This window comes from Mustela erminea, chromosome 18 (assembly GCF_009829155.1).
Source record: "Mustela erminea isolate mMusErm1 chromosome 18, mMusErm1.Pri, whole genome shotgun sequence".
NCBI classification, from domain to species: Eukaryota; Metazoa; Chordata; class Mammalia; order Carnivora; family Mustelidae; genus Mustela; species Mustela erminea.
In genome coordinates this window covers 51,771,109-51,793,310 of record NC_045631.1, presented here as the reverse complement: position 1 = coordinate 51,793,310, position 22,202 = coordinate 51,771,109, and the positions used below count along the sequence as shown (strand labels likewise).

Below are 22,202 nucleotides of genomic sequence, written 5' to 3'. Positions count from 1 at the left end.
TGACAGAGAGAGACACTGTGAGAGAAGAAACACAAGCAGCGGGGGTGGGAGAGGGAGAAGGCGGCTTCCCACCGAGCAGGGAGCCCGATGCAGGGCTTGATCCCAGGACCCTGGCATGATGACCTGAGCCAAAGGCAGATGCTTTACGACTGAGCCACTCAGGCACCCCCTGTTCCTCTAATTTCTAATGAAACCCACCATACATAACAAAAGCTTCATGACTGAAGAATTTTAACAAGGTAAATCATTCCAGTCTTTATTTCCAGACTGACTACTAAATGGCTTTTGTGACAAAAACAGTGAAATTCCCACAAGTATTTACTCTGAAAACGTTGGCTGGAGACCCCCCCGATCTCCACCCCAAACAAATCCCGGACATCAGCGAGGAGACAGGAACACTGAGGCAACACAATCCATGCGGTCCTTCTGAGGAACTCCGAAATTCAGTCAAGGACCAAACCCCATGAGGTCATGTCTCATTTGGGATTAAATGGTTAACTCTGATTCTGTGATTATATTAAGAAAAACACACACAAAGTGCCCAAGAGTTTTTCCTTTGCTTGATTCAGAAATTAAATGTGCTCATGGCATGTCTGTAAAATGAACATTTCAGTGTCAGGTGTTTTCTTTGACTGTAATAGGATGTAGACGAGAAGAGAAGTTGCGCTACCTTCTTCGGCAAGCTGTGCCGTGTGCCTTACAGCACCTTCAGAGTTAACCAATTTTATTTTATTTTATTTTATTTTAATTCATTTATTTGACACACAGAGAGAGATCCCAAGTAGGCAGAGAGGCAGGCAGAGAGAGAGGAGGAAGCAGGCTCCCCGCTGAGCAGAGAGCCTGATGCGGGGCTCAATCCCAGAACCCCAGGATCATGACCTGAGCCGAAGGCAGAGGCTTTAACCAGTTGAGTCACCCAGGCACCCCAAGAGTTAACCAATTTTAAATGTAGTTTTATCTACACTCTAAGAAACAAAGTTGATACCCAAAAATCTTAACCAAACTCACTAGCTGTCACTAGCTCAACCAGCAGAGGCCATTGAGAAGGCAAAGGTCAAAACATCCTTGATTGCCTCAGGCCAAGTCAGTCCAGCTCTGAGAGGCTTGGTTTTTAATGCAGCAGAAGGTGTACATCAGCTGAATTACGAAGACGACTGCCTTCACTCTCCATATGAGGTCATGCATATATTGTCTTGTAACAGTGCTTATCTGATATGTCACACAATTGGAAAACTGAGCAAGTCGCCAGCAATTTCTAAATCTTGGCTTGAAATAGTCCATGTTGAGGCCCCTGGGTGGCTCAATTAAGTGTCCAACTCTTGATTTCAGCTCAGGTCATGATCTCAGGGTCTTGGGATTGAGCCCCACATCAGGCATCCTGCTCTGATCATCCTCCCTCTCCCTTGGGCACATCCCACCTCACACTCGTGCTCTCTCTCTCTCTCTCTAAAATAAATAAATAACTCTTTAAAAAAAAAGAAATGTTCTATGTTGTTACATAAGCTATAAAGAAGATTGTTCACTGGAACTATGAACATCTATTTTGATAGAATAATAATGACTCTCACTTATTAATACATATTACATACTGGGATTTCGGTAACTGTTTTACAAAAATTCTGTTTTAATTCTTGTGCAACCCATAGGATATAGGTGCTAAAATCATTAGCAATTCTTAAATAAGCCAACCGAGACTTAAGTATGGTAAAAGACTCTCCTCAAAGTCACATGATGAATGACATTTATTGGTAGGATTTGAATTGAAATCTTGTAATATCAAAGATCACATGCTTTTCAGCTAATCAAGGCAAAAATCGACCTTCTCAAAGATAGAGAGCCAATTTGATCCCACCACAGGAAGTGTCCATTACACCTGACCCGTTCCACAGAGAAAAGAACCACATGAACCAGACTGTATGCAAGAGACTCACAAGCAGTGAGATGTTTGCTGTAATGACTTAGAAGTAAGAGTGAATAATACAAATGCCAGACCATCACAGATTTGAGCTAGGTTGAAGGAATCTTGATTTAAGCATGAACCAATTCTAATCATTTTTCTGGTTGTCCGATTATTGGCACTATACTCAATATCCAGTGGCCCTAAATGGCTTACCAGACTTGGGTATAGCTCATCTTGCCATTTAAAGGTTTCTATACAGAAATTATAATAAATATTATAGAAATAAACAAAGATTACCCAAATGAAAATCAAGCAGGGGGTACCATTCAGGGGCTGCAATAGCAAGGCAGTTAGCCATCACTTGTGTTTGACAGAGACTCAAAGAGAGGCAAAAGATCAGGGAAGCTTTATAGTGAAAATGGAAAAAAAAAGCTATGATCAGAGGTTACTGACAAGGGAAGCTAGAATCAGGTTAACTAGAAGCAAGAGATTCTCTGTGATTAGTTTGGGAAGCAAGTTTTGTTTTCTCTCGTTTGGTTCTAAGAAGCAGGGGAAAGATTGGGATGTTGGAAGTCAATGACCAAGTCTAGACCATTTGGGGCTCACTGATCCAAAGATGGTGGTTTTTCACCTGGCTATTTGTTACAAAGGCTATGGGTCACAGCTGTATTATCATACATGGTCTTGGCCATTGTCCCTTTGTATACCCAGCCTCCAAAACAAGCACCACAACATGGTGATACATGAAAGGTGGGACAAGCTACTTTAACCAAAATATAGCTTCTTGAAACTCTAGCCTCCACATCAATACTTGTAAATCGGTTCATTTCTGATTAAAACTTTAATCAGAAATTAAATTAAATTAAATTAAATTAAAGGTTACTTTAATCATTTCTGATTAATACTTTATTAAAAATAAAGTATTCAAACTCCTCCATTATAGGACTCAAAAAAAATAAAAAATGCATTTGATCACTCTTTTTTTTTTTTTTTAAGGACTGCTTGACTTTCTTAGAAATCTAATTATCAGCTAAATATTAATGCTGGGTTGATTTAAATATAATTAAATCTCCTCCGTCTTAATAAAAATTATTGTAACAAATACCCAATGATGATGGTTTTTCTATGGAGAAATTGGATGACCTTGTAGTATAGAATCTTGAGGACAACACTTCCTGCCATCTCTCAGAACTGGTAAACTCTAGCATGTTGATACATCATGTTCTTAGACACATGGTATTTTACCTACTTTGTTTTACTTTAAATGGGACTCTAGGGATATCCGGGTGGCTCAGTCCTTAAGCATCTGCCTTCAGCTCAGATCATGATCCCAGGGTCCTGGGATCAAGCACCGCATCGGGCTCCCCGCTCTGTGGGAAGCCTGCTTCTCCTTCTCCTAATCCCCCTGCTTGTGTTCCCTCTCTCGTTGTGTCTCTCCCTATGAAATAAATAAATAAAATCTTTTTTAAAAAGTGACTCTATTTTAACAGTCCAAAAGCATTTTAAACCTTGGTGGTGGAGGGGGACAGTGTATAATAAATTTCAGCCTTGATAAATCTACTGAATCAAATCTGTTTTAGCCACAAAAAGGAAGGTAGACGTATTTTACCACTTTCCCTACCTTTTCTCCATGCTCTTCTGTGGCTTCTTACATCGTTGAGTGGTAGAGTGTACTGGATGGGTGTTGGGACTTGACCATTTTGCCAGCCCATGCTTTCAATCTAGATGGTGACTACTCATACAGTCAGTACACACTTTTCCTAATTGTTAGCCATGCGAGTTCTTTAGATTTTTACGACTTTCAAAGTCACAAATGCCAACACTCACCTATCAACAGTCTTGGCAGCTTGTCGATGCTTTCTTTCACAGAAGGATTTATTTGATAGTCTCACCCCCACACACAAACTGTTTGAAAATATTGTAATTACTGCCCTGAAAATGAAGACCAAAAGACAGGCTTAGCCAAAAGAGCTGAGTCTGTTATCCCATGCAGACATGACTTAAAGGTTACTTTTATTTTCACTTTGAATTTTCCAAAGCCTTAAGTAAATGCAAATGTGACTATTGTTATTTCTCTTTAGGCTAGGAAATCTGGAAAATATAGAGGAAGCTTCAGGACATACGGCTGTCTGGGGCGCAAGAGAAATGATGGAAGAAAATCTGAGTCATGAGTTCTTGCGTCAATACCCATATCCTTATTTTCTCCATGTTTATAGGGTAACTATTTCTGAGAATCCTTCATGTCTTTCATCTTTCCTCAATCTACAGTGGTTTGTTCCTTTTATTTTCCCTCTTCATTTGGCCTTTCTTTTCCTCTCTATGAGATACCTTCCGCCATTTTGTTCATCACCAGCATTAAGGTGGCCTGCTTACTGACAAAAATTCAAATTCTCATCATCATAGCAAATTACAAAGGAGCAGTCAGGCCGTGCCCCTTCAAGAAGTGAAAGATTCAAAACAATAAGTGGAAAAATAAATGCTTCCATCTAGTATTCTCTAATCATTTTATAATGGCTGACAGAAGCAGAAGGCACGATAACAGAAAGAATGGCAAGAGAAGGAAAGGAAGATCATCCTTCATGGCAGTGTGCTTTCAGCATGTTTCTGAGGAAAGCGTGGAGTCTCTCCATTTTTGCCATCCTTGTCTGGTATGGGCTCGACTGAGTCCTCCCAGAAAGACATGTTGAAGTCCTCACCTCTGGCACCTGGAAATAGGGTCTTCACAGATGTAATCAAATTAAAAGGAGGTCATTAGTTTAGGTCCTCGTCCAGCATGACTGGTGTCGTCCACCCAGAGAGAAGAGTAACAGGTGAAAACAGAGGTAGAGGTTGGTGTGCCATTGCCACAAGCAAGGACCCTTGGGCTACCAGAAGATGAAGAGGGAAACAGGATCCTCCCCCCGAGGCTGTGGTGGGAGAGTAACCTCGATTTCAGACTCTGGGCTTCCCAAACTTTGAGAGAAGACATTTCTGTTTTAAACCACCCATTTACAGCAGCCTGAAGAAACTAATGCAACACCCATACTTGAATTTGAAAGGTGATTTCACACCTTCTAGAATTTTCTCCCATCTGCTCCTTTGTCTCCGAGGGATGTTATACTACCTTTGCATCAATGGACTAGCAAATAGTTCTGTCATTTCCAACCATAAAGCCAGCTGCCTCACAGAAAGCCAAAGTCCAAGTTTGTTTAGATACTGAGCTCACTCTCTGGTTGTGACATATCACATTCCCAAGAGGAGATGGAAATCTTAAAAAGTTGCTCTTCAACTTTCCCTGCCATCAAGAGATCGCTGGCTGTCTATTTCCTGGGGTGGGGAGGCGGGGTTGAGTCTGCTTATGGAGTTGATTTCATAATTTTGAACAGACAGGCTAAAGGGAGCAAGCACATTTTGGGAAGACATCATTTAAGTAATTTTGATTCTATATGAAAACGGAGACTCATAAAACAATAAAAACTAAATCCAGAATAGGAGTACCCTACTGGGTTTCACCTAAGTGTTCTTTTAAATAGCTACATTAGCATTCTGTTATTTATGAGGTAGACCAAATTTTAGATTTTTTAGTATTGTAGAATGCCTGTTTTCCCGGCCTCTGAATGAGGCTCTGCTTAAACAGTACAAGTGACCCGTCCTCCTCCAACTGCCTCAGATGAACCTTCACCCAGGCCCCCAGAGTATCTTATACATTAACATTACTCATTGTACTCATTACTCTGTGCACCCAGACCTGTACAAATTAAATGTAAATATTATATGAAAAAGTAAAAGAAGAGAGTAGTGTCTCTTCATGGGATAGATCAGGATGATTTGAGAGTATAGGCTAAAATCAAGCAAAAAGGCCCTTCTGTGTCTTACAAAGAAAGCCCTGTGTGGGCAACAGCAAGAAAATGAAAACCCACCTGGAGTAATTTAACAAAGAACCAGGCCAGCAACCAACAGAACAGATAAAATCAGAACATGAAAAAAAAAGGGGGTGTGTGTGCCTGCCTGTGTGTTGGGGGAATAGAGTGAGGTGCCTCGGGGAAGGAAGGCTCCAAATAAAATAACTAACTTAATGTAACTTGTCTACAGTGGATCCTATCAAGGAGAAAATTCTATTCTGTATCCCGTCTCAGCCTCACTTTTCTCTTCTTTGTCTCAAATGAGCAAATGAGCTATTTGCTAAGCCTTTTCCTGCTTCCTCAATTCAAACTAGGTAACAGGCTGTTCGCCAAGGTATGATTTCTAAGGCATCATGCCCGTCCACAAGAAGTTCGCAAGCTCTTTAGAAGACAAGATGTAAGAAACGGAAAATGACGACTTGAATCGTAGTCTCATTTCAGTCTTGCTTTGGTTGACCGTCCAATGAGGGGGACAGGGTCATGGATGAAGGTCAAGTGAGTAGAAGAGGAAACAGTCAAAGGAGGGCGGGCTCCGGGTTGGTTCAATTCAAATTCATGTGTCAGGTGTCATGCAAAAGGTGGATTTGTCTAGAAGTTTGAGATAAGGAAGAGTCGAATAGGAGAGGACTTAAGTTCTCCAGATGGGAGCACGGGACACAGCATTTTTATAAAGCGAGAAACCTGGATTCATAAAAGAGAAGTAGTCGCTGAGAACAGAAAAACATTACGTTGGGCCCCCAAATGGCAAAGCTTTAATCTGCTTGGATAGGGACTTTGAATGTTTTTTTTTTTTTTTTAATTTTTTAAATTTTTTTAGTAGCCATATATATCTTTATTTTTTTTTAATATTTTATTTATTTATTTGACAGACAGCGATCACAAGCAGGCAGAGAGGCAGGCAGAGAGAGAGGAGGAAGCAGGCTCCCTACCAAGCAGGGAGCCAGACACTGGGCTAGATGCCAGGGCCCTGAGATCATGACCCGAGCCAAAGGCAGAGGCTTAACCCACTGAGCCACCCAGGTACCCCATTAGCCATATATCTCTTAAAGAACATTTCTGAGGGTGCCTGAGTGGCTCAGTGGTTAAGCATCTGACTCTTGATTTTGGTTCAAGTCATGATCTCAGGTTCATGGGACAGAGCCCTGTGTCAGGCTCTGTGCTCACCCGGGAGTCATCCTGGGATTTTCTCTCCCTCTCCTTCTCCCTCTGCCCCTCCCCGCATTTGCTCCTGCACGTTCTCTCTTTCTCTAGGAAAAAGTATTTCTGAACAAGATTTTGGTCATGTTTCTGGCAATGCAGGCAATGAGGAATGGATGACCCTTCCATTATTCAGGTGTTGTGTTTGACCAACTTTGCAAAATTATACCATACACATTCTTGGTCACCCAAGTGGATGAATCACAGCTTATTGGAGAGAGATTATAGAATTTGATAATTCAAAATGACAGCCACAGACTTTTAAATGTCTTTAACCTTATGAATATGCTAAATGCTCCCAGTGAATTTTACTCAATCTGTAAGTAGGACTGTGTACCTAAATTAGGTCCATAATTCAGCCCAGAAAAGGAAAGGACCTGGGAAAATGACGTCCGAGTGTTTTCATTAACCTCAATTGCCCATATAATGTGTGAGTTTTCAACCAGCCAAAGTGTAACAAAGATGATCTGTTCTCTCCCAGTGAAAGGTCAGTGAGAAGGCACATAGTGTTTTTAGGTAGACTTTTCCCCCTTATCTTAGAGCTCTCAAGCCTCAGAATTTTTTTTCAAGGGAAACACAAAAAAACCCCGAACAATGACTCCTTTCAACTACAGAATCCCTGTGATCAGCCTTTCCATGGCTGACCCTTCGGACAGGAGCAGAGACAGCAGGTTCTGCCTGGGTTGCGTGGCCCCGCTTTACCAGCACAAATGCTTGGGCAGGGAAATACCTAAGTGATTATATCCAAGGAGGAGCCTAAAAATATAAATGCTGAGCAAATGACTGAGTAGCTTTTTTTTTTTTTTTTTTTTTTTTTTTTGCAGGGCAAGGGAATAGCTGAGGCTGAACAGACGTGGCCACCACTGGTTTTCCTCCTCTGAGACGTCCTTGCGTAACTGCCGGCGCATCAGGGCTGGACCCAGCGATGGGAGCAGTTACCGCGAGAACAGGGAAGGCTGGCAGAGCGTTTCAGGGTGATGTAACTGGAGATTCTGAGCAGAGTTAGTCAGAGCCCTGTGTTCTCTGTAAATACTGGAGTAACTAGCTTTTAATCTTTTTATCGACACGCCGCGTTGGTAAACAGAGATAGGGAAAACCTTCTGAAATAATGTTACCTGCACTTGTAAAATCTAGTTTATACCTAAATATTTCCCCTTCTTCCCAGTGAGGTAAGCTGCTCTATTAGTGTGCCCTCGGATGACAGACTGCCGCAGTGATGGAAACCCTGTAGAGGTTTAGGAACAGAAAGGCTTTTAAGGTTTTTGGGGTTTTTGTTTTTCTCACTGCCTGCACCGCCCCCCATCCCGGGCCCAAGTTAGGAATCCCACCTTTGGGAACTATGGAGAAAAATAAGTGACCAAAAAAACCATGGCTTAGGGTGGTTGTTTCTCTTCAAACTTCAGGAATTTAAGTTGAAAGCAGGTAACTCCTGCTCCCTTCCTGATAGTGAAGACCCACGTACAAATTATGTGAGGCTCTTAATTCCATCTAAAACCAAGAACTTGGGTGGCCAGTTGATGTGGCTTGAGCACCAGAATTTCAAGAACACCTCCTACCTGGCTTCCCCACAAGCCCTGAGCATACAACATAGTACCTGGAACATGAGAGGTATTTAACAGGTGTTCTCTACTTTAAAAGGTCCAGGAAGAGGACAAACAGGGGAATCAAAGAGAAATTGACTGAATTTACCGTCCCATATCTACACACTCCATAAGCCTACCTAAGACCAACTTTCGTATATTTGGGTGAACACAGGCTAAAAAATGTTTTCATTGAGTTTCAAAATGCATACACACACACACACACACACACACATATAAAACTGAACAAGGGAGCGTGAGCTGAATTGCGGGAAGGGAAGAGAGAGCATCCCAAGGAGATTCCCCAACAAACGCAGAGTGCGGGGCTCGATCTCACAACCCTGAGATCATGACCTGAGCCAAAGTCAAGAGTCAGACGCTTAATTGCCTAAACCACCAGGTGCCCCCAGATATATAAACTTTAAGTAATTCAAGCCACGAAATGACATTTGGCCATTGGACGAAGCTATCATGAACAATTGCCAGAATCACATAAATAAAAATCAAATAAAATGATAGTGACAAAGACAGGCCTTGCCCCTCCCTGATCTTTAACTAAAAATCACTTGGCTTCCTTGGTTTCCTTTCAATGGCAGCTACTAACTACTTTGGACATAGCCAAAGTATACCATCATTTACCCACGATTTAGAAATAGTTACGACGACTATTTCTCTAAACTCCAGGTTTGGAGAAAAGTGCTGCATTCAAGAAGGGTGATCACTTCACGGCTGTTACCACATTTATGGAATGAGCTGGAATTAACTCTTGCAATAAAATTCAGTTCCTTGGGAATGTCAACATTTCTCAAGTGTCTGTCTACTATGGGCTGTGTGACATTTATAAGAGCTACCATGGACCCAGCTGGAAGACAAGACAGAACTTCTACAGTGGTGATATGCTTTGGTCTAGACCCCTGGTTTTCAAAACTTCGTATTGATCAGAATCACTTGGAGGGATGGTGAGGAAGAAAGATGCTGAACTCCAGCCCCAGAGATGCTTATTTGCTGGGTCTGAGGTGGAGCCTGAGAATCTGCATTTTGCATAAGTTCCCAGGCAATTCTGAAGCTGCTAGTCCCAGACCACACTTGGAGAACCACTACAGGTCGCATGTGGCAGAATTAAGATTAAACCCCAGGTCGGTCTGATACAGAAATGCAAACTGATACCCGACAAGACACCTGCTAGCCTCCTAAGATTTCTCCAGCGCAGAGATGGAAGAGGTGGGGAAGCATGGGTACATGAAAGAGAAATGGATCTGGAGGCAAACCCCGGAGGCTGAGTTCCCCTGCTGGCCCTGTACGGGCCCATTGCTTAATTTGCCTGATCCTTACTATTTCCATCAGTATGCGAAGAATTCTCCAGTATTCCCAGTACTCTTGCCAAGGTGTTCTGAAGACAAAACATGATCTTTGCTGTCAAAGCATTTTCTAAGCTTTGAAATGCGACCACTAGTGTTGTTTTATGATACTCATTGGGAATCCAAAAAAAAAAAAAAAAAAAAAAGCAGGAATAAAGGTGAACCAAACAAGAAAAACAAAAACATGCCCGTGAATGATCTGGTCTTTAGTTTAAAAGCTGAGACTACGTAAAAGGAAATGCCAAACACAACAGAAAAGTTTACTGGAAGCTTCAGGAGCTCAGTGATCTTAAGGATGAATGCACTAACAGTTTTAAGGGTGGGGCAACTGCCAATTTTTTTCTAATTTTTTTTTTCAACTTAAAAAGTAAACATCGTTATTTCTCTAAGAGATGGCCTTATGATGAATACTGAAAAATGATTAATAATCATGTAATTATTATTTGATTATTATGTTTATATAGTATATAAATACTTATATAAATTTTTAAATAAATCTATATAAATTTAATATACATTTATAAATATAATTACATAAATAATTGCATCTTATTATCTGATGTAACTATTTTTGAAGAGTAAAAATTTATGTTACCAGCTTTCTTGGGAAGTATGGTTTTCTTTATTTCATAGAATACTGAAAATATTTGGGGCACCTGGGTGTCTCAGTCATTAAGCGTCTGTCTTTGGCTCAGGTCATGATCCCAGAGTCCTGGGATGGAGCCCCATATAGGGTTCCCTGCTCAGTGGGAAACAAACCTGCTTCTCCCTCACCACTCCCCCTGCTTGTGTTCCCTCTCTCACTGTTTCTCTCTCTGTCAAATAAGTAAATAAAAATCTTAACAACAACAAAAGAGACTCCTGAAAATATTTTATTTAAAAAATACAATTTTACTACATTGATCGTTGGCTTTTGTCTGATGCTTTTTTTGAAAATATGCATTTGACTTCATTTGTAACACATGGCCAAACCAATGAAACACAGGATTTCCTCCCAATAAATGATTTCATCACTGCTAATCTTCACTGAGCGTTAATACAAGGGTAAAAACTAAGACTTCTTCTTCCTACTTCATGAAAATTCTCATCATAAATATTTGCATATCAAGAGCAGTAATTTCTAGCAAAATTAATATTTACTAGCACAAAGAAAAAGGGCTATTTTATATTAGATTAATAAAGGAGAGACTTTGCTCTAAACTGAGAAATCTCTCAAGACCCTTTGGGCTCTGCTTTTGTCTCTGTCTTTTCCCTCAAACAAATGGCTTATTTTATCTTAGTTCAATATTTGATATTAAAGCCAACAGACTTTCATATGTCATTAGGACCATGAAGAATGATTGCATTTCCCCCCACCAATGAAATATTGCTTTCCTTAGACTATATGTTATCTTTGCTCAGTGGAGTGAAATTCTTATTGATTTATGGTGTTAAAGTTCTGTTTGTGTTTACTCACTTTTGATGAAAATGACGAAGCCCTGTATTGGTGTGGCCGGGGTTCTGCCCTTAAATGGAGTGCAGATGTCTTCTTTTCTTTCTCTGATTGGCTTGTTTTTATCTTTTAAGTGGCTTGACAGAGGACAACCAATTTAATGCCTAGCATGCAAACTAGAATACTTTAAAGAAATCAGTAATTACAGAGTAGAGAGCAGGGTCCCACTGGTACGGTTTCACTCTGTTTTATCGCTTCAATGCCTGTGCATTTCTCATGCTTCCCCTTTGTGTTGTGTACAAACGTTTCTTGAATGCTGGGTATATACTCCAACTTATGTGCGAATGTCATTTAGCATTCTTAACAATCACACGGCTATGAATGTACAGAAAAACTGAGTTTCCATAGAGGGCACACATTAGTTGTTCAAATCGGATACTAGAGACAAAGACGGGTCCAAAATCAGCTGTGCCCTTTACAAGCCATGTGATCTTCAAAACATTGCATGGCCACTTTGTGCCTGCTTCCTCATCTGTAAAAATGAAATTTGTCGTGGGAATGGAAGGGTTAATATCCGTGAAGCATGCCCCTTGGGGCAAGCAGGTCGTTGTTAAACAAAAATTGATCAGTAAATTGGAAATATTATTTCTGCAGTCAAGTGACACATGTTCCTTTGTTACCAGTAGGGGAAACATCTCAGAAGGTTCACCACGTGATGTCCCATCATTCATAGAAAACGGAGCAAAAATATCTTCTAGTCATGACTTTGGTAACACAACTTTTAGGTTGTGGACACAGTGAGGCCATGTCATCATTGTGACACTATCCCTAAGATTCAGAGAAAATGCAAAGTCTCTGAAAGATGCAAAATCTGCCTACCCAGGCAGCTTCCAAGGGAGAGAAAATGAGACAGAGGGCTGAGTTGAAAGGGTGAGTCAAGCACGGTCTAATAAAGAGAGAGCAGAAACAAGCTACGCAAGACTGTGCTGATTAAAAAGGAGTGTTCTGGGGCACCTGTGGCTCAGTGGGGTAAAGCCTCTGCCTTCGGCTCAGGTCATGATCTCAGGGGCCTGGGATCGAGCCCCACATCCGGCTCTCTGCTCAGCAGGGAACCTGCTTCCCTCTCTCTCTCTGCCTACCTCTCTGCCTACTTGTGATCCCTCTCTGTCAAATAAATAAACAAAATGAAAAAAAAAGAGAGAGAGAAGGAGTTTTCCCAGGACAGATCTGGCACAACATTTTGAGGCTATTTCTAATCTTCAATGCTTTATTTTTTTTTTTTTTTTAATTAATGGTGGAGGAACTTAGCTATCGGTTTAACATGTCCCATTTTCTCAGCTTAAAAGAGGGCTAAGTTATGCTGAGCCAGGACAAATCTTGTCTCTATGGGGAAATGGCTGGTGACTTCAATGAACAGGTACCATTTCGTGAATGAAAGGATTTGGGTGAATGCAGAAGTTTGGTTGCTATCCATTCAGCACCACCGCACTACTCAAGTGAAATAAGACGAGAGGCTCTAAACTTACTAAAATACCTAGAATGACTTTATTCCCAGTGTTCACCTTTAAGTGTAGAGGTAATCACACAACCAAAGTGAGACTCTGAAAAGCCATTAAACCTTTAACACTTCCAAAGCTCATTCATGTGCATGCGTCTCACTTTTTGCTGGTAAAAGGGACAAATCAGTGTTACTACAACATATACCAGAGTGAATTAAGACTCTTCCACCACAGGGATGGCTCTTTGGAGGCAGGAGCTATGTCTCCATCATTTGTTTTATATTCTGCATGGCAAATATCAGGAGTGGATTTACACTGTATGGATTTAGCTAACCTGGGACCACATGTTCCAGAATACCATTCTTTTCATAGTTCCATATTGGCCTGGACTCCCTGGGAAATGTTTTGGATGAGATTTGTAAGATGAAAGGGAAGCAAGATCCATATTCTTTTTATAGCAGAAGGTTGGCATAGAGCATGAGGCTCTGTGGTCATTCACAGAGGCTGTCACTGATCGTCTGCCTTGTGTGATTGGCACGGACAGCAGGTCAACCCACGGTTTCTGTAGCTCTCTTCGTTCAGCTTCTATGGCTCCTGTTTACGTGATGGCAGGTACCAGCTTCTCTTGCTGGCTACCCTCATTATCTAATTGGAGGCTTAAGCATCTCATCTCAAGGTAAGAGATGGACATGAGCTCCGTTTTATCCTGGTGGCTTCCAGCTCATTTTCACTGGTTCTCATCTGTTGTCTTTCTTCACTTCACATGCATCCGTCACCCTGAAAATTCTATGTGTCAACCACTCAGAGCTTCTCACATTCTTCCAAACATGTCAGGTTCTTCATAAATCAGGAAGATGTTTCTTCTTTCTTTCAGGTTCCCTCAATTCCCCGGGCACAGCTGGTTTTTCTGCCTGTGTCTTCCTTTGCTAAGTTTTGACTTTCTCAATGGTAAGCAACTGATAAATTTATCTTTATAAACCTAGTGCCCAGGGACAGGAACATTGCTCACTGAGTTGGAAGAATGGAGGTGCCATTTGTTCAATTCAAAAAATGAAAGTATAAAGGATGACAATGTTCTGTCCATTGAATAGCAGTGGGGTGACCAAATGCTATGATTCTGATGCCTACAAAAACCATGTCCACAATACCATACTAATGGTATAGTGATTGCTGTGGTAATTCACTTGTATATAACTATTATAGTCCCTTACTTTCCACACAAAAAGAAGTGTGGTGACTCTAAACAGCTCTTGTCTCCAGGACACAACGCTGGACTTTACTCACCTCCTGGTTCTGCTCAGTCCGTACTCCCGTGCTTCTGTTTCACAAGCTGCTGCAGCAGATCAATACCAAATTCAATGTCAAATGGAGAAGTCGTGTCCACTGTTTACAAAAAGAACAGGAAAGATTTGATGCAGTCATGCAGAAGAAACACACAAAATAATCTGCCTATAGCAATATAATGCATGGAAACATTGTCCTGGTTTCTCCATCATGCTTAACTTCCGGGAGTGTAAAGCATAGTACATTTTGCTTCTGTTGGGTTTCCTTCAGGTCTGCTGGTTTGTGATTTTGCTCTCCTTAGTTATTTTTCTCCAAATGTTTCTCTAGCTTTTCAACTCCTGATGCCAATGGTGCAATCTTATCATCAGCTCAATATTGTTATCGAACACAGCTAAATAAAACTTTAGTCATAAGGAAATGGAACCGCTTTCTATTCCCACAAAGCCTAAATTTAAATATGTGTAACTTTGCTCAAATTAGTCACACCACTTTCTCCTTGAGTGTTATCTAACCACCCACAAGTTGGCTCAATTCTGACCCAAATAAAAGGCAAGCTAAACACACAGGAACAGGCTTCTTGCTGTGATGATCTCGGTGTATGGCTCATAGTCTTTAATGTCCTAGCACCTTCTCAAGATTATTTGCAAGTCCAGGGAAGGATTTTACTCTATCATCTATAAATAGAACTCAACAGCACATTACCAGAACACTAGAAGGTCAGTTAATAACTTAATAGCTCATCAAAGATGGCCGAGTGTGTCTTTCAGGTAAGTGCTAGTTGGATAGAGCTATTTTGCTCATGCTCTGCAGACTCAATGGGCTGGCTTCCTGCTAGGGGTGCCCCGAATCAGAGATCGACTGCAGAATTTTTGTGGTCCAGGCTTTATGCTAGGTGCCTTGTTTTGTGATATTACTTTTGGATTATTTTCCCAAAGTAGAGACAGAATGTCCTGAATTACCCATTGTTTGGAAAAGTCTCACATGAGATGTGAAGAGTACATAATCGTGGAAAGACTGGCCAAGTTTGTGGGTGAGTAGATATTTTTCTGGGGCAGAGCCAACTAACTAATCAAGTAGTAACCTAACCCAAGAATTTAATCTCACAAAAATTATCCTTTAATAGTACTTCTCAAAATTTTCCATTAAATGAAAAACCTAAAAAACAAAACAAGAGAAATGAGTATGTTACCATTATCCCTACCCCAAATCCTAGGGAGATCTGAGAATATAACACAAAAAATTGGGCTGAAGCTCAAAATATTCTGGTCTTAGGATTTTTTTTTTTTAATCTGTGTTGATTTTGAATTCTGGATATTTTCCTCAAAACACCTGAACTACAAATTAATCCTTTGCACTACTTCTCAGTTAAATTATTGAATTCTTCTTATTCTCAATACTAATTCTGGAATTAAATTAATGCTTCTGAAATGTATACCATGTTTTCCTTCTGGCTTCTCATGGATCCTGGCAGTGTTACTACCATGAACAGAGTCATTTGGAAACCAGACTCCTACACGTGAAAAATAAAGTGCAGGCAAATATAGGAAAGAATATATAGTAGCTGAAAAATATGGTGTAGCATGTGAAGTTAATGGAAGAGGAGACAATGCCGTTAGAAGGATGGACCACGGATGTCTTTTAAAGTAACCCGTTCTTTGTCTTAATTAAGAGAAATGACTTTCTCTTTGGCCAGATTGTATGGTAAAAAGCTGTAACAGTGAGACGGCTGTATTAAATTAATGGCTACTTCTCTACCCAAATCATCTCATTTTTAGGCATATCTCTTTTGCAGAATTAAAAATGTAGTAACTATTAAAGTGTGGTTCTTAAGTTCTTTTCTAGAAATTGAAGCTTCAAACTTAGAATGTCTGTATGACAAAATACAATCAGGGTGAAAATGCCCTGTGTCACTGTGATGGTTAATTTTTGTATCAATATGATGTGACTGGGCTGTGATGTCCAGTTGTCTGGCCAGTCATCATGCTGGATGTTTTGTGAAAATATTTGATAGACGTGATTAACACTTACAATGTGTCCACTTTCAGCAAAGCAAATGATCCTCCAAAACGCATGTGACCTACATCCAAGCAGTTGAAAGTTTTAAGAGCAAAACTGAAGTTTCTCCCAAAGGAGAAGCAATTCTACCTCAAGATTGCCTAAGTTTCCTGCCTGCTGGTCTAACTAGCCAATTTTGGACTCAAGACTACTATCTCGCGGCATCTGAGGGGTCGATTAAGCAGCCAGTCTACAACTCTTACTTTAATTTCCAAACTTCCCCCCAACCTACAGATTTCAGACTTGCCTTCCCTGACAATCACATGACTGATTCTTTAGAATAAATCATTCTCTGTCTCTCCTTCTCTGTATATCCTATTGGTTCTGGTTCTTTGGAGAACCCTGAATAATTATCAAATGAAGGGAAGAAGATGGATAATGTAAGGCACTGAAACCTCTTGTAAAACAGTTCATAGTAAAAACAGTATCTCAGGGCACCTGAGTGTCTCAGTAGGTTGAGTGTCTGACTCTTGGTTTTGGCTCTGGTCGTGATCTCATTGGGATCAAATCTTGGGTTTTGATTCTGCTTGAAGATTCTCCCACTGACCCTCCATTCTCCCTCACGCACATGAGTGTGCTCCGTCTCTCTCTCTCTCAAATAAAGTAATCATAAAAAAAACCCCACGATATCTCAGTGTTTAAACATTCTGAATTCTAAAAACAAACACTGAACAATACCCACAGGCCCCAAAGAAGGCCATCCCCCTATTGCTTTCCTGAAAAAAGTTCAGTGGGCTGGTGTGCTAGTCTTATTTTATCACCGTCCTAGGCCACTGAATCGCCCTTAATAACATACAGACCTGCCTTTTTCTGCCAGACTGAGGGCAGGAACCAGGTTTTTGTTATCTTTGTATCCAGATTGAATAAAAGATTATTGATTGCCTGGGAACATGGTTCTAATTTAAAATGGAATATAACAAAAAATCAAAATTCATCATAATAAAAATGGTTTTGGTCATGTTTCCTCAAACATACTTTTTTCTTAAAAAATATTGAAATAGTTGAATGTTCACTTTAAGTCAAAAGAACAAATCATATGCAATATAATCTGAAGTATGGAACCATCTGAAGTCTTTTAAACTATACACATGTAACTAAAATAAAATTAAGAATTGAGGTAATACTTCAGGACCATATTTAAGGTGAAAATCTTCTTTATTTGGAATTGTCAAGTAAATCTACTTTAGGGTTATTTTTCACTCAATTTGACTTTTTCTCCAATTTCCTTTGCATCTGTGGGCAGTTTCACATCTATTTTGAAGAAAAAGTGAATGTGGGGCCAAAATAACTGGGAAAAGTTGTATTTAATAGTGAAAAGTGTCTTTAAAATGCGATGTACATTTTGCATCTGAGTTCTTGGTTTCAGAGTAGAAAACCTTGGAGGAAAAGTTGATCCCATCTTTTTCATGCAAGAGCAGCTTTAAAAAAATACAGTCATCCACTCCTTACATTTTAAAAACCACAAAGTTCTTTGCAGAACTGTCTGTTCATGTCCTCTGCCCATTTCTTGATTGGATTATTTGCTCTTTGGGTGTTGAATTTGCTAAGTTCTTTATAGATTTTGGATACTAGTCTTTTATCTCTGACACATTCAGTTTGTAGAATCCTCTCCATTCTGGAAAAAATCCTGGCACATCCACATGACCTCATCTACAACTACTCTTCCCTTTTCAACTTTGGTTCAGCCACATGGATCCCCTCGCCTTTTCTCAAACATGCCGGGAACACTCAGAGCCTTGCTATAGCTACTCCATCTACCTGAACCATGCTTCTCCCAGGTATCCATATTGTTCACTCCTGACTCACCACCTCTAGGTCTTCCATCAAATATCGACTACTTCATGAAGCTCCCTTTGACAATTTTATTTAAAAATGTAGAGCTATGATAGGCAGCTTGGAAGATGGCTCCCTAAGATCCCTGTTTCCTAGTGTTCACGCTCTTGTGAAATCCCTCCCCTTGAGTATTGGCTGGAATAAGTGACTCATGTCTAATGAATAGAATTTGGCCAAACTGAGGGGACATCACTTTCAAGATTAGGTTTGAAAAAGACTCTGTCTCTGTCTTGTTTACTTGCTGCTTGCTCTAATGGAAACCAGCTGCCATGTTTTGAGATATTTTATGGACAGGCCCACATGGCAAGGAACTGCGGAAGGACTCTCGCCAGCAACTAGTGGAGAACTGAGTCCCCCCTCCATCCAACTGCCCCAAAGGAACCAGTCCTGCCAAGTACCATGTGATGGAGCTTGGAAGAGAATCTTCCCCCATGCAAGGCTTGAGATGGTTAGTCCCAGTGGACACTTTGACTGCAGCATGTGATCCAGAGGACCCAGACAACCTGGATTCCTGACCCAGAAAACTGGAGATGACAAATGATTGCTGCTCTCAGACACAGTTTTGGGGAAATTTGTTACACAGCAATAGATAACGAATACAATACTCTCACTCCTCCAGCCCCCATCTCCAGTAACTCCTCCCTCCATCGTATTTTCCTCTATACTGCTTATCACCACTAACATGCTTTTAATTTTACTTCTTGATAGACTCTTCCAACATCTACTCTAAAATGAAAGGTTCATAATGCCAGGAATTTTTGTCTTTTTCTTTTCACTAATATGTCCTTTTCATCAATTTATGTCCAATCAATGTCTGGCACAGAGTAGTCAGTCAATAAATATTTGTTGAATACATGCTATATTATGCATTGACAAATCCTCTGTTTTTCCTCCTTCAGTAGTCTCAAATTCCGGAAGAAAGTGGTTTCACCCATTAAACAATCTTCCACTCAACCCTTAAGCTTTAGGGTTGTCACTTAATAAATATTTGCTGAGAGAATCAATCAATAAATCAATCAGAAAAAAATGTTTCTTGCTAAGTTCAGGACCAGCTAAATCAGGGAAATGACAGGATAATCCATTATCTCTATGTCAGTGTCTTATAGGGGTTAAGGAGCTGAGATGATGATGGTAAAAACAAAATAAAACAAAAACAAAACAAATTTTAAAAAGCAAGGAAAAAAAAGAGAGAGAATTCTGGAATTTGCTTTTCCTCAAACAAAATGTTGGTCATTGTCTTCCTAAGAAAATGAACTTCTTTCCCATTATTTAAAAAAAAAAATCTATTAGTGGCAAAAACAAATAGAGTTTCCTCCATGCTGGAGGAATTGCTTTTACCAATGCAACATAAGTAATTGTAGAAGAAGAGCAATGCCAGCCTTCCCTTGGTAAAAAGAATCAAGGTAGATTCTTGAGGACTAAGGCTTCAGTCATGTTGAGTTATAGAGCTGCGATGATTGGTTCCAGGTATGTTAATAACAATATCCATGAACAAGGCATCACTCAGAGGTTCATAGGAAGAGCGTACTGGTGACCTACATGTTCTCAGACATATCCATGCACAAGGACCACACATGAGAGATCTTTGGGGGGCATTTCCTCTTTGCCCTTTATATCAAGCCTATTGTGTACTGATGGAAAACATGCACATTTTATTCCTAAACATAGGTTCAAGACCACTGTTCCTAGAACAGAGAGATAACATAGGAGACTTGAGGATAAATTCATATGGGACAAAAGCTGAGGAGTTTGTTCAGATGATGGGTATTATAAATTTGAAAAAAAGATTTACCTAAATATATGAGTTGCTTTAGCACTAAATATTTGCTCTAAATGTTCTTTATATGTCTACCTTCTTCCCTAAAACTATACTTTTTGCCAATTCCTAATTTTCAACTAACTCATATCCAAGCCTTCACTTGGACTCACCACTAATATATATATATATTAGTCAAAATATACTTTTTTAGGAAAGTGTTTTCAAATAGCATGCTACTCAAGTCTTTTCTTCCAATGTCAAATGTGGTCATGGTCTTGTTTTGAATGAAACTAATGTCTTGGATTTATGACAGTTCTCATGTTCTAAAAATAATTGTAAGCAGGAGTTACATCTGCTAGTTACCTCCGGTTCCTCATTGTGTCTTCCTCCTTCTCTGTCTTTGTCTTTGTCTCTGTCTCTATCACTCTCTCTCCCTCTGCTATTTGAATGGACATGAACTCTGGACCCTGTTCGCCTTTAAACCTCTTTTTAGCTTCATTTCAAGAACTCCTTAAATGGCATTCTACAAAACAGCTGTAGGTTAGATTCCTCATGTCACTTTACTAGTTAAGATCTGACATAGAGAGTAGTTGGCCTACAGTTTCCAAAGTAAAGTGGCAAAGATACATTAATCTAATGTTTCTTCCTGAGGCTCTGACTCTTGCCTAATTATAGCATTAATGCTCAGCAGAAATACTCCTCAGGACTATTTTCCTAAAGACCTTTCAGGTTAGTAAGATCATCTAAGAGCTTAATGCACCTGATCAAAATCCACCTGGTTTGTAGAAAAGTTCTTGTTTACCAACCATACCCACTGCCAACAGAAACAATTCAATTAGAAAAGATAGAGAAGTCATAGTTTCCAGAGGGCAAAGATAACCTATCCACACTTGTCTCAATAAATACCCAAGAACAAAATTTCTAAGATTTTAATGCACGGGGTGGGGTGGGGGGAGCTATAGAGAATTTAAAGTGAGCACAACAGAATGAAATTCTCTACTTTTAATTTATGATAGGATTAACCTAGAACTGGGGACCTGGCTGGTTCAGTCAGGAGAACATGAGACTCGATCTCCCAGTCATGAGTTCAAGGGCATAAAGCTTACTTGAAAATAAAAAAAGGCCTCACAAAGAAGCCTGGAAAAAAGAGAAGGATATTAAAATAAGTCTATAGATGTGCATATTTTTATTTCCTCTCGTATCATTATTTACAATTCTCAGGGAAAATTAACCTATTTTTCTTGAAGTTTTTTGAGGGGATGTGTAAAAGCGCACTTCCATGCTTACAGCTATATATCCATACATGTGTATACACTTAAACAGGATGCAATAATTTGCTTTAAGAAGAAATTACAGAATATTCCATATGATATTGAATATGGAATACAATAAAGTCACTTTTAGACATTTACATATATCATGTCATGTAAAAGTCATTTAATAAACTCTGTAAAGACCAATTGGAGAATACCCTGGACCAATGTTTCAAAAGAACTCAAGGAATATGACACTCTACTTACAGCACTTATATAGGAAATTAAATTATCTCAGTTGTCTTTAACTCAACATTGACATTGCTGCCCCTTAGACAGAAACTAACATGAACAAAGCACAGGCTGAATGACTTTGTATAATAACAAAAATAGGGCAATGCTTACCTTTATTCACTCTCCCCGCAGAGGATCTATGAGCTGGGCGCTCCCAAGTGAGCAGGGATAAAAATGTTCTTTAGTTAATAATAAAGGAAAGAAAAACTCCAGACACCAAGAACCTGAGTTAACCATTGACACAGGTTTGTTCCTACAGTTCCACCTGAAAATCTACATAGGCAGCCCTTGGCATCTTATAAAGCAGGCGATAGCCGGTCAGCTGAGACAGAGGTTACCTCACAGCCCCGTCCCTCTGGAGGAGGTACAGCGTGAAGGGCATTCAGGCATATCCTGACTAAGTTTTCACTAGGTCAGGGATAGAAAGGAGGAAGATTTCCTGGGCCAGAAATATGTTCAACAAATACGGATAAACAGGGTTTTTGAGAGGTGACCTATGGAAATGCTCCTACCCAATGCAAAGAAATCCTTCTTACCAGAACTCTTTGTCTACCTCTCATCCAGTGAGGGCTGAGATCCAATGCCAATGAAAACTGAGACAGGACAGCTAGAAATAACTAAGCATCCATTCATTCCTTTATTTGCCATGCCTCTAATGATTAGTCACCCTGTGCTAGGTGCAGTTCCGAAGAACTAGCCTAGCATCTTTGAATAAACCCTGATAAATGTTTTTCAATATTTCCTTAGTGATTTGGGGTCTCTTCTGATTCCATATAAATTTTAGGATTATTTGCTCCAGCTCTTTGAAGAATACCGGTGGAATTTTGATCAGAATAGCATTAAAAGTATAGATTGCTCTAGGCAGTATAGACATTTT

General features: G+C 40.0%; 1 protein-coding gene across 6 annotated transcripts in view; it reads right to left on the bottom strand.

Moving 5' to 3' along the window:
* KCNJ16 (potassium inwardly rectifying channel subfamily J member 16) overlaps positions 1 to 21,692 on the bottom strand; it is a 53,245-nt gene extending 31,553 nt beyond the window's left edge. For 5 of the 6 annotated variants that reach the window (XM_032320766.1, XM_032320764.1, XM_032320767.1 and 2 more), the window contains exons 1-2: positions 21,437 to 21,692; positions 14,132 to 14,230 (exon numbers count right to left, since the gene is read on the bottom strand). The gene's annotated coding sequence lies outside the window, so the exon portion shown is untranslated. Of the gene's footprint in view, positions 1 to 3,727; positions 3,833 to 14,131; positions 14,231 to 21,436 lie in introns of all 6 variants that reach the window. The other variant, XM_032320765.1, reaches the window with a different exon arrangement.
* Between the last annotated feature and the right edge of the window lie 510 nt (positions 21,693 to 22,202).